At 44.6% G+C, this 9,247-nt stretch overlaps 1 protein-coding gene across 1 annotated transcript in view; it reads right to left on the bottom strand.

The window, feature by feature from the left end:
* GALM (galactose mutarotase) overlaps window positions 1–2,106 on the bottom strand; it is a 62,449-nt gene extending 60,343 nt beyond the window's left edge. Inside the window, exon 1 of the mRNA XM_068279571.1 lies at window positions 1,964–2,106. The gene's annotated coding sequence lies outside the window, so the exon portion shown is untranslated. The remainder of the gene's footprint in view (window positions 1–1,963) is intronic.
* Between the last annotated feature and the right edge of the window lie 7,141 nt (window positions 2,107–9,247).

Here is a 9,247-nt window from a genome sequence, read left to right on the forward strand (position 1 = left end):
TGTCTGCAGATGGTCTGTGTAGGCCAGTTTTCAGATGGTGTGTGTGTACAGGATAGTCTGCTGATGGCTTGCTAGCTATAAGCACTTGCCATCCAACAAATCTGTAGACTGAAAGTATCAAAGGATTTGCAAAATCATCACTATGAACTTTGCTTTAAGTAGGGTTCACATTTGACTGTTTGCAGGTGTTTTGTCACAAGAATTTGCATTACAATAGCAGTCCAGGTAAATTAATGGGCTCCTTCTAATCTAATGTGATGTCAATTTCGAGAGAAAAAACTGACACCCTGCTACATTTTTTCAGACTCCGCTGGCATTCTATTTTCACATTAGCTGCTGTGTAAATATGTAAAAGTATTTTTGCATATAAACGTGCATGGTGTTTAAATAACCCAATGAAAAAGCATACAAGTGTGAACATGGCATTACTGTTTAGGTTACTTTCACACGATATCCATTGTGCATCCAGAAAAATAGGATCGCAACATTGTTTGAAAATCACATCACATGGATGCAATGCAACTCGTACAGTGCAGCATACAGTCCATAGACCTGTGCTCGCACCACAACCAGAATCGCAGACGCCGCCCCGTATATCCCGATGGAATGTCTCGCACCACAAATATGCCTGTTTGAAAGTGCAATTGAAATGTAATCGTAACACATATTGTCCATTTGGTTGCATTCTGTGTGACAGCAGGAACACAATGCAACAGATTGGGACAGCGTCTCTGCCGTTATGCTTGCGTTAAGTCAGGTACAATGAACCATACAGTCAATGAAAAGTATGTTTCACCTCTAAAGTTATCAAGCACATTTACTGATAACACACTACATGTAATAATGCATTACCATACCGCACCCGCTGCACTGTGAACATTTCACGTGACGTGCACGCATGCTCCAGGATAAAGTCATTTGAACAACAGTGTACACACCGGCCGATATCTGTCCAACAGTCATCTGAATTGATCTGCCAGTTGGATCGTGGCATTGGTCGCTCATGGTCATCAGGGCCAGCGCTACCATAGAGGCAACGGGGCAACTGCCCCGGGGCCCCGGCCTCTGCTGAGGCCCCCTCAGCGCTGACCCTACTACATTCTGCCTGCTCCCCGGGGCCCTGCAAGTATAATAGCCATAATTACCTATTAGTCTCGGCGGGTGAGCGGACAGGCAGCAGCTGCACTGAGACACACTGTCTCCCTCCCACTCTATGACCCGGTGCGTCATGTGTAAACATGCGCCGGTGTTCCGACGTGATAACCTACACGTCGAATTTGCCTACATCCACTATCAAACGTATAGCAGGAGGGTTAGGGGTTAGGGTTGGGGGAGGGGAAGGGATAGTAAAAGTCTATGGGATGTAGGTTATTTCGACGTGTAGGATAAAGTGTTGGAGCACCGGGTCATAGAGTGGAAGGGAGACAGCGTCTCAAAGTGCAGCCGCTGCCCGTCCGCTCACCCGCCGGGACTAATAGGTAATTATGGCTATTATACTTGCAGGGCCCCGGGGAGCAGAGGGGTAATGGCAGGCGGGGGGAAGCTTTGCGCTGGGGGGGGGACCTTAAACCGGCCCTGATGGTCATTTATACCAAATGTCATCTGATATGTGCTTCGGACTTTCAAACAACTTTTTTTCCAAGAGATGTACAAGGCTTAACACAATGGTATTAGAAATGAAGAACATGCCAGAGATTAGATCAAGTAAAGAACAGAGCAATTCATGTTTACTTTAAGAGAAAATGAACTGAAAGATGCAGTGAAAGACTGAGAGAAATCAATTCATTTAACATGGTTTGGCTGCTTGGATTGCTGCTAGGAGCAGGGATGATAATCTGCTGAATAATCACACACTGCATACTGTGCATAGGAATGTCACAAACAGGCTATTCATTCAGCAGAAGATTGCATAATGAAACCTTTGTACCAATCCCCAGAAACACGCAGCGCTCATTCTACTTACTGTTCAGTGTAAAGCAATTCAGACCATCTGCACTGCTAAAGTGGAGCAAAAACAGGAAATCCTCAACCTGAATCCCAATCAGTGAAAAACATTCATGTGACTGCTCTGTGATCCTTCTTCCTCAACTCTGCAGCTGTAGAAGAACAACAGGCAAGACACTCCTCCTGTGACTGCTGAATGAAAAAGCTTTATTTACAAGAATAAGCTTAGCAATACTGTAGAGCAGTGTTTCTCAAACCTGTCCTAGTGACTCCCCAATGGTGCATGTTTTGCAGGCAAGCTCACCTATGCACAGGTGGGGTAATTTGTATTTCAGCAAATGGAATCCATCTAGCTGAGACACTATTTACCCTACCTGTGCATAGGTGAGGTTCCTCAATGGAAAGTATAGGAGAAACACAAAACGCTCACAAAATTGCTTTGTGTAGCAATTGCGTTTGCGTTTTTAAGAATAAATACATTGTATTTATTATTTTCCGGGTCAAAGAGTGAATTACAAAACCGCTCGGAAAAAACGCTTCGAAAACTGCTAAGCACAAAAATTAAATCGCCCACCCAAGCGCCGGGAATCGGAAAAAAAAAGTCTTCTCAAAAATAGCCCAACGCGGATGGACACGCGAGGCGAACGCAATGAGAACAAGGCCTGAAAGAGGGCTTTAACCACTTGAGGACCCACCCTTTACCCCCCCTTAAGGACCAGCGCTGTTTTAGCTGATCTGTGCTGGGTGGGCTGTGCAGCCCCCAGCACAGATCAGGGTGCAGGCAGAGCGACCAGATCGCCCCCCTTTTTTCCCCACTAGGGGGATGATGTGCTGGGGGGGGTCTGATCGCTCCTGCCTGCCTGGGTGTTGCGGGGGGGGGGCACCTCAAAGCCCCCCTCCGTGGTGAAATTCCCCCCCTCCCTCTCATCCCTGTCCCCCCTGGCAATCTGGGCTGCACAGGACGCTATCCGTCCTGTGCAGCCAGTGACAGGCTGTCCCCGGTCACATGGCGGCGATCCCCGGCCGCTGATTGGCCGGGGATCGCCGATCTGCAGCAGCGCCGTACAATGTAAACAAAGCGTATTATTTCCGCTTGTGTTTACATTTAGCCTGCGAGCCGCGATCGGCGACCCGCAGGCTATTCACGGAGCCCCCCGCCGTGAATTGACAGGAAGCAGCCGCTCGCGCGAGCGGCTGCTTCCTGAGTAATTAGCCTGCAGCCGGCGACGCAGAACTGCGTCGCTGGTCCTGCAGCTGCCACTTTGCCGACGCGCGGTATGAGTGTGCGGTCGGCAAGTGGTTAAAGAGAAACTCTGACCAAGAATTGAACTTTATCCCAATCAGTAGCTGATATCACCTTTTACATAAGAAATCTATTCCTTTTCACAAACAGACCATCAGGGGGTGCTGTATGACTGATATTGTGGTGAAACCCCTCCCACAAGAAACTCTGAGGACCATGGTACTCCTGGCAGTTTCCGGTCTGTGAACCTTGTTGCATCCAGCTGCCAAAAAGGCATGCAGCAGCTACATCACCTGCCAACAGTAAAAATGTCACCATGTAATAAATGTCAGAATGTAAATCAGGGATTTAAAAGATTTTACAATGGGCAAACACTGACAATCATTTATACATAATTATTGTAAAAATGAAGCACTTTTTTATTACATTATTTTCACTGGAGTTCCTCTTTAAGCAAGCCTAAGACATAAAAAAAAGAAAAGTTAAATGCTTATGTCAAGTAGGCGGGCACCTCTGGATGGTCCAGAGGCTTTGCCAATCCTCTTCGACCCCTTGGCTGCTCTTAATCTTTGTGGCCGCCCTCCACTCCATGTACAAGCACGGCCACAGTGAGCAGATACCAGTGGGTTTGCGCCTGCGCAGTAGCACAGAGGAAAAAAATCTATGCCCAAGCGGCTCCGTGCAACTGCGCAGGTGGAGGCTGTATATTGTGCCTGCCCAGTGTGGCTGCTCTCTGAGGCAAACTTGTGAGGATGGCACAGCACCCGACAATTTACACCACACGTTATAGCTGTGGTGAGCCCTCAAAAAAAAACCTTGAGTATAGGTAGCTACTTACCTATACTCAGGGTGTCTTTTTGAGGGCTCACCAATGCTATAACGTGCGGTGCAAATTGTCAGGTGCTGTGCGACCATTCCAGCTCGGGGGGAGGCGTATCCTCACAAGTTTGCCTCAGGCAACAGAAAGTCTAGAACCGACCCTGAAAGTATTATCATATAGCAACACATCCTTATTGGACAATGGTGAAGGGGATGACTTAAGATGGCCATACATCTGTAGATTTGGTAGCCATTCAACCATCTGATTCGATAATTATTATCAAATTTGATGAAAACTGGTGCCACCAAAAGCATGCCCGGTCGACAATGCGACCAATTTTCAGCCGAAATTGGTCACATGTATCTATTTAGACATGGTGGAAAATCTTGGTCCAACAAACTCTATTGGGTGCGCAGCAGTAACAGCTTGCAATAATCGCAAACGATGAATGCGATGGAAACCCCTCACTGCGTCTCCTCAAATGTATTACGTACCGCCCCCCTGTTCCCATGTATAGGTGCCCCCAGTATTGGTACCTAGGTACAGTTGCCCCCAGTATAGGTTAGCCAGGTACAGTTGCCCCCAATATAGCTTAGCCAGGCACTCTCTTCACTTCCTGTTTCTGCCTGGTGCTGTCCCCAGACTTCTGCCACCTGAGGAAGTTGCCTCACTTGGCATCATGGGCGAACTGGGCCTGAATACTTTGTATAGATGCCAGCTAGATGATCAAAAGCTGACCAGTTCTTCAGGAGTGTCTGGTTTTCTTCATTTCATGTTCCTTATTCCTTTGTTTGTCTGGTTTCCGTGGTTGCTAACTTTGTGTGTGTGTGTTTGACCTTCTTCCCCTTCCTTTCTGTGTCATCAAGTTAGTTTCCCACTTTGTTTCAGTTCAGTTCTTAAAGGATGTTTGTTTAAGTTGAGTTTACAGTTTTCTCAGGATCATCTCTCATTCTTTTTAGATTAGGGCTCAATGTACGCTAGCAGGTAAGGTGTAGGTGACAAGGTTATTAAAAATTGTATTGTAGTCTGTAAGATTTTGCATTTATGCCCACTCTTAGGGCCTGATTCACAAAGCGGTGAAAAGCCCTTTATCACGGCTAAACTCAGTTTAGGCATGATAAGAAGAAACTCGCGCGAATTTTCCGCGCACAAAGTTTTGCTTCGCGCTAATTTTCAGCGCCCATTAAGCCCTATGGGCGTTTGCGCGCGGGATTTTGCGCGCGATAATCAGCACAAAGCGGTGCTAACTCAGCGGTGCAAAGGTTATCATGCCTAAAGTCTTTTAGGCGTGATAACTGAGTTATCACCGCTTTGTGAATCAGGCCCTTAGAGTTATCTGTCTATTCATGCTTCTTTTTTTGCCTTTTATGTCAACCCATTGTATTTTGACTGCAAGATAACTCTTCTTTATTTGGTTGATGGGCTCATAACCGGGCCCAGTACAGGCCTGACTCTTGTAACCTCAGTTTGGACAGAGAACAATTTAATATTTATCGGGAAGTTATAAGAGGTTACATTGGGAAAGTTTAATAGATAAATGTGATTACTTTTGCACACCTTGGCCTTAACCTGAAGGTGGCCACACACAATACAATATTAGTATCCAATTTTACATCAATTCAATAAAAACGATAAATTCTACAGAAAAATAGAACTTTTTTTATGTGTTTGAGAAATCAGATCGAATTTCCTGCTTTTCTTTTTTTTATATAAGTCGATTGGGAATGGTGGATTTTGCTGCTTAACCAGTGATAGATTCTAAGGACAGACAGATAGTATTAGGTAGATTCTAGAGGCATACAGTATGTGACAGATAGCTGACAAGCAGTTGGTTGACAAGGTTTGACATGACAATGATAAGTATTGAAAAGCTGTAAGCTGTAATTACATAGGCATGTCCCCCAAAATAACATGGGCAGCATGTCCCCCAAATAACATGGTTTAGCAGCATGTTCTCAGAATAACATAAATAGGCAAGCACCAAAATACAAAATAAGGAAGGTATGTTCCAAATAAGAAAATGAGGAAGGCATGTTACCATACCAACACAGTCCTCCCAAAATACCTATATCCCCCAAATAGAAGCCATATATATAATCACTCCCAAACTGTATTAGGATCATGGTGTAGGGGTTGGGTGATTGTTAGCTTGGAGTTAAGAAATTTTAATTAAAGTTGTTCACTGGTCCTAGCAATAGGGGGCTGGATATCCTGAACAAAAGTAGAGTTTCACATTAAAGTGAACCTGAGGTGAAAATAGACTGATGAGATAAACAATTGACTTTTTTTTTTAGATATTCCATGGCTTTATTTTAGGCTGGTTTCACAGTGGGAGGTTAAAGTCCCACGTTACAGCAGCCAGTAACGCAGCCTAACTCACATCACTGTAAAATCAATGTGCTGTTTACAGTGCCCACGTTGCGTTACATAGTAACGTAGCACGTTTAAACAAAGTGCTGCATGCTGTACGTTATACTGGGCTAAGCCACGTTAGACTGTTTGCACATGCTCAGTAATGCTGGAGGAGGAGGTCTCCCCTCCTCCTCCATGGCCAGCCACATGGCTAATATTCACTGCACTGTGGTGACTCATGGTGAGACTGTAGTGTTGTCCAGATCATGAACGAATCGTTCATTTGATCCGGATCTTTTTTGTGAGTCGAATCATCCGGATCATCACAATGAAAGATTCGGTTCACAGTGGATGTCTGTCTGGAAGAAACAGGAACATACAGAATGTACAGTGCAGGAAAAGTCCTGTTCTGCTGGTCATTTCACCCAGTCTGCTTCCCTAGTAAAATGATTCAAATGATTTGGTTCAAAGATCTGATTCAAATGATCCGAATCCTTAAAAAGATCCGGACTTCCTATCACTAACCTGGAGCGGCTGCTTTGAGAGCTGCATAACGCAGCTCAATCTGAGGTCCAACTTCAACACCACCATGTGTTGCGTTAGGGGCACGTTATGCGACCATAATGTCCCCTAAAACGCAACGTCTTGGTGGGAAAGTAGCCTTATGTTTAAACATTTACAAAGTAGATTGAATGTTTTATTGTTTTTGCTAAATGGCAACCTATTAAGTGTCCCAGAGTTAAAACACATGAACTATTGACCCTTTTCTATCTCCCCTGCCCTCAGAACTTGTATTCTGCCAGGAAAACTTCTATGGCTGTAATTTGCTTATCAGTGAGGCTCACTGTAGTTTACTACAGTATATTTCCAAGGTAAAAAAAGGCCGAAGCTGTCATTTACATGCCTGAAAATTAACTCTTTCAGGCAGTAAAATAAAAAAAGTAAAACAGCCTGGTTATTAATATGTTTCTGTACCAAACATGTATCATATTACCCACAAATACTTCATTTGCTACTCAATTACAATTCCTTGGGATCGCTGTTAACAAATCTAGAAGTATTGTATAGAAAAAAAACAATTGATTCTGCAGCGCTCTCCAATGTCAGTATACGACTGTAGGGAATGATATCATATTAAATACTTGTTATACCGTCACTTCAGTTCCACAGAAAGTTTATGATACCATCTCTCGGAACCATAAACTTTCTGTGGAACTGTAGAGACGATATCACAAGTATTTAACGAGATATTCCCTATAGGAGTATCAGGGGCGTAGCTAGAAATGACTGGTGTCAGGAATATATTGGGGTGCTTATGATGTAAGGATAATATTTTCATTTTTCTGTCTACTGGGTAAAACCTCAGATGTGTATTGAACTTGGGTGTAATTGGTCACCTGGCCAGAGTAAACTAAAATCTAATGTAATTCGGTATGTAGATGTCCATTACCTCTGCCCCATTGTCCAGCAGGGGAAACTGTGTCTACTGCTAATTAGCTGCCAATTGAGGAAGAATAGGCTGGTAGGCATGGCTTTTGAGTCTGGTGTCAGCCATTGTCCCATTGTACAAGGCAAGCCTGCTAGAGTCTTGGGGGCAGGGGGAAGCTGACACCTGAATGTTTGAAATGTATTTGACAGCCTACGGGAAATTATGGAAGGGGTGAAGTCCTTTTGATACCATTTTCTACCTGTGGAAATTGAATTATTGGTGGAGGTGCAACCTCCTTATCTTTGATCAGCTAGGAAGTACTGTCAACAATGGGGTTGTCACCTGTAACTTGGACTAGGGAAATCTTTTCATGTATGTGGATCTCTGGAAATCCCATTTATGTCTGAGAACTGAGACAGGAAAAAGCCGTAATCAAGTTTTCACCTGGAGTTGAAAGGCTCACTTCACAATCTTTGATGTATGGACTTTTACCTGGAAATGGAATATGTCTGAGATTTAATTAAAACCTAGTTCCTCCCCTCCCCAAGGAAGTTGCAGCCTACAGGCGTAGCTCAGAGTATAAAAAGCAGAGGCGGATGCCTAGTGACTGTCTTCTCTCGGAGGTAGCGAATAGCTAGGGAGGATCGCGACTCCTGGTCGAAACGGCGTCCTCCCGTCAAACAACGTTCTAACCTAAGCTGGTAACGTTCTTTTTTCCCCCGTTTATTTTTACGCAAATATCCGTGTGTGTTATCTTTGTAACCTGTTATCTTTGTAACTTTTATCTTGTAACTATTTTTACTTTGTTTTTTGTAATCTTTTTGTATATATTAAGTTCTGCACTGTTCTATGTTTTTCTGGAATATTAAATTATTATTTAATAAGCTTGACTTCTGCTGTACCAAACTAACACTCATAGCCTAGAAGAGACTGAAGTGTAACCGTGTATAAGTTCATGCCTAGTTGTATGTTTGAGCAACACTACCGTATAAAATTGTAATTGCATTGTGTGTGGGGGCGTTTGTCATACGTTGGCCTAAGCACGCAGCTGACCCAACGTACAAACAATGCCAGTGCGAGTAGCGACAGCAGAGTGGCTAACAGTATCGTTCGGAACGACTGTTAGTGGGTCTTTGCTTCACGACAGTGTAAGATTGCAACTGTGTGTGTGTGTGGGTGCGTGGCGTTCCCGTATTTGGCCTAAGCGCAAAGCTGACCCAAATCCGAAAACGCGGAGTGCGCGCTGAGGACTCGACAGCAGAGTGGAAGTGTCTAGCGAACCGCTAGTGGTGGCAGTGAGAGGTGTTCTGAGGGGTCCCAGCCTTGTTTTAGCTTGACTAAGGCTGCTTCCCCTCTCAATCTGGTCAAACCCGCAGTCGGGAACCGTATACGCAGGCGGGCCGCGGGCCGGTTCCTGACAACTGGGCCCCATAGCAAAAAAAAATTATGCCCCCCCACG

This window comes from Hyperolius riggenbachi, chromosome 4, assembly GCF_040937935.1.
Source record: "Hyperolius riggenbachi isolate aHypRig1 chromosome 4, aHypRig1.pri, whole genome shotgun sequence".
Taxonomy (NCBI): domain Eukaryota; kingdom Metazoa; phylum Chordata; class Amphibia; order Anura; family Hyperoliidae; genus Hyperolius; species Hyperolius riggenbachi.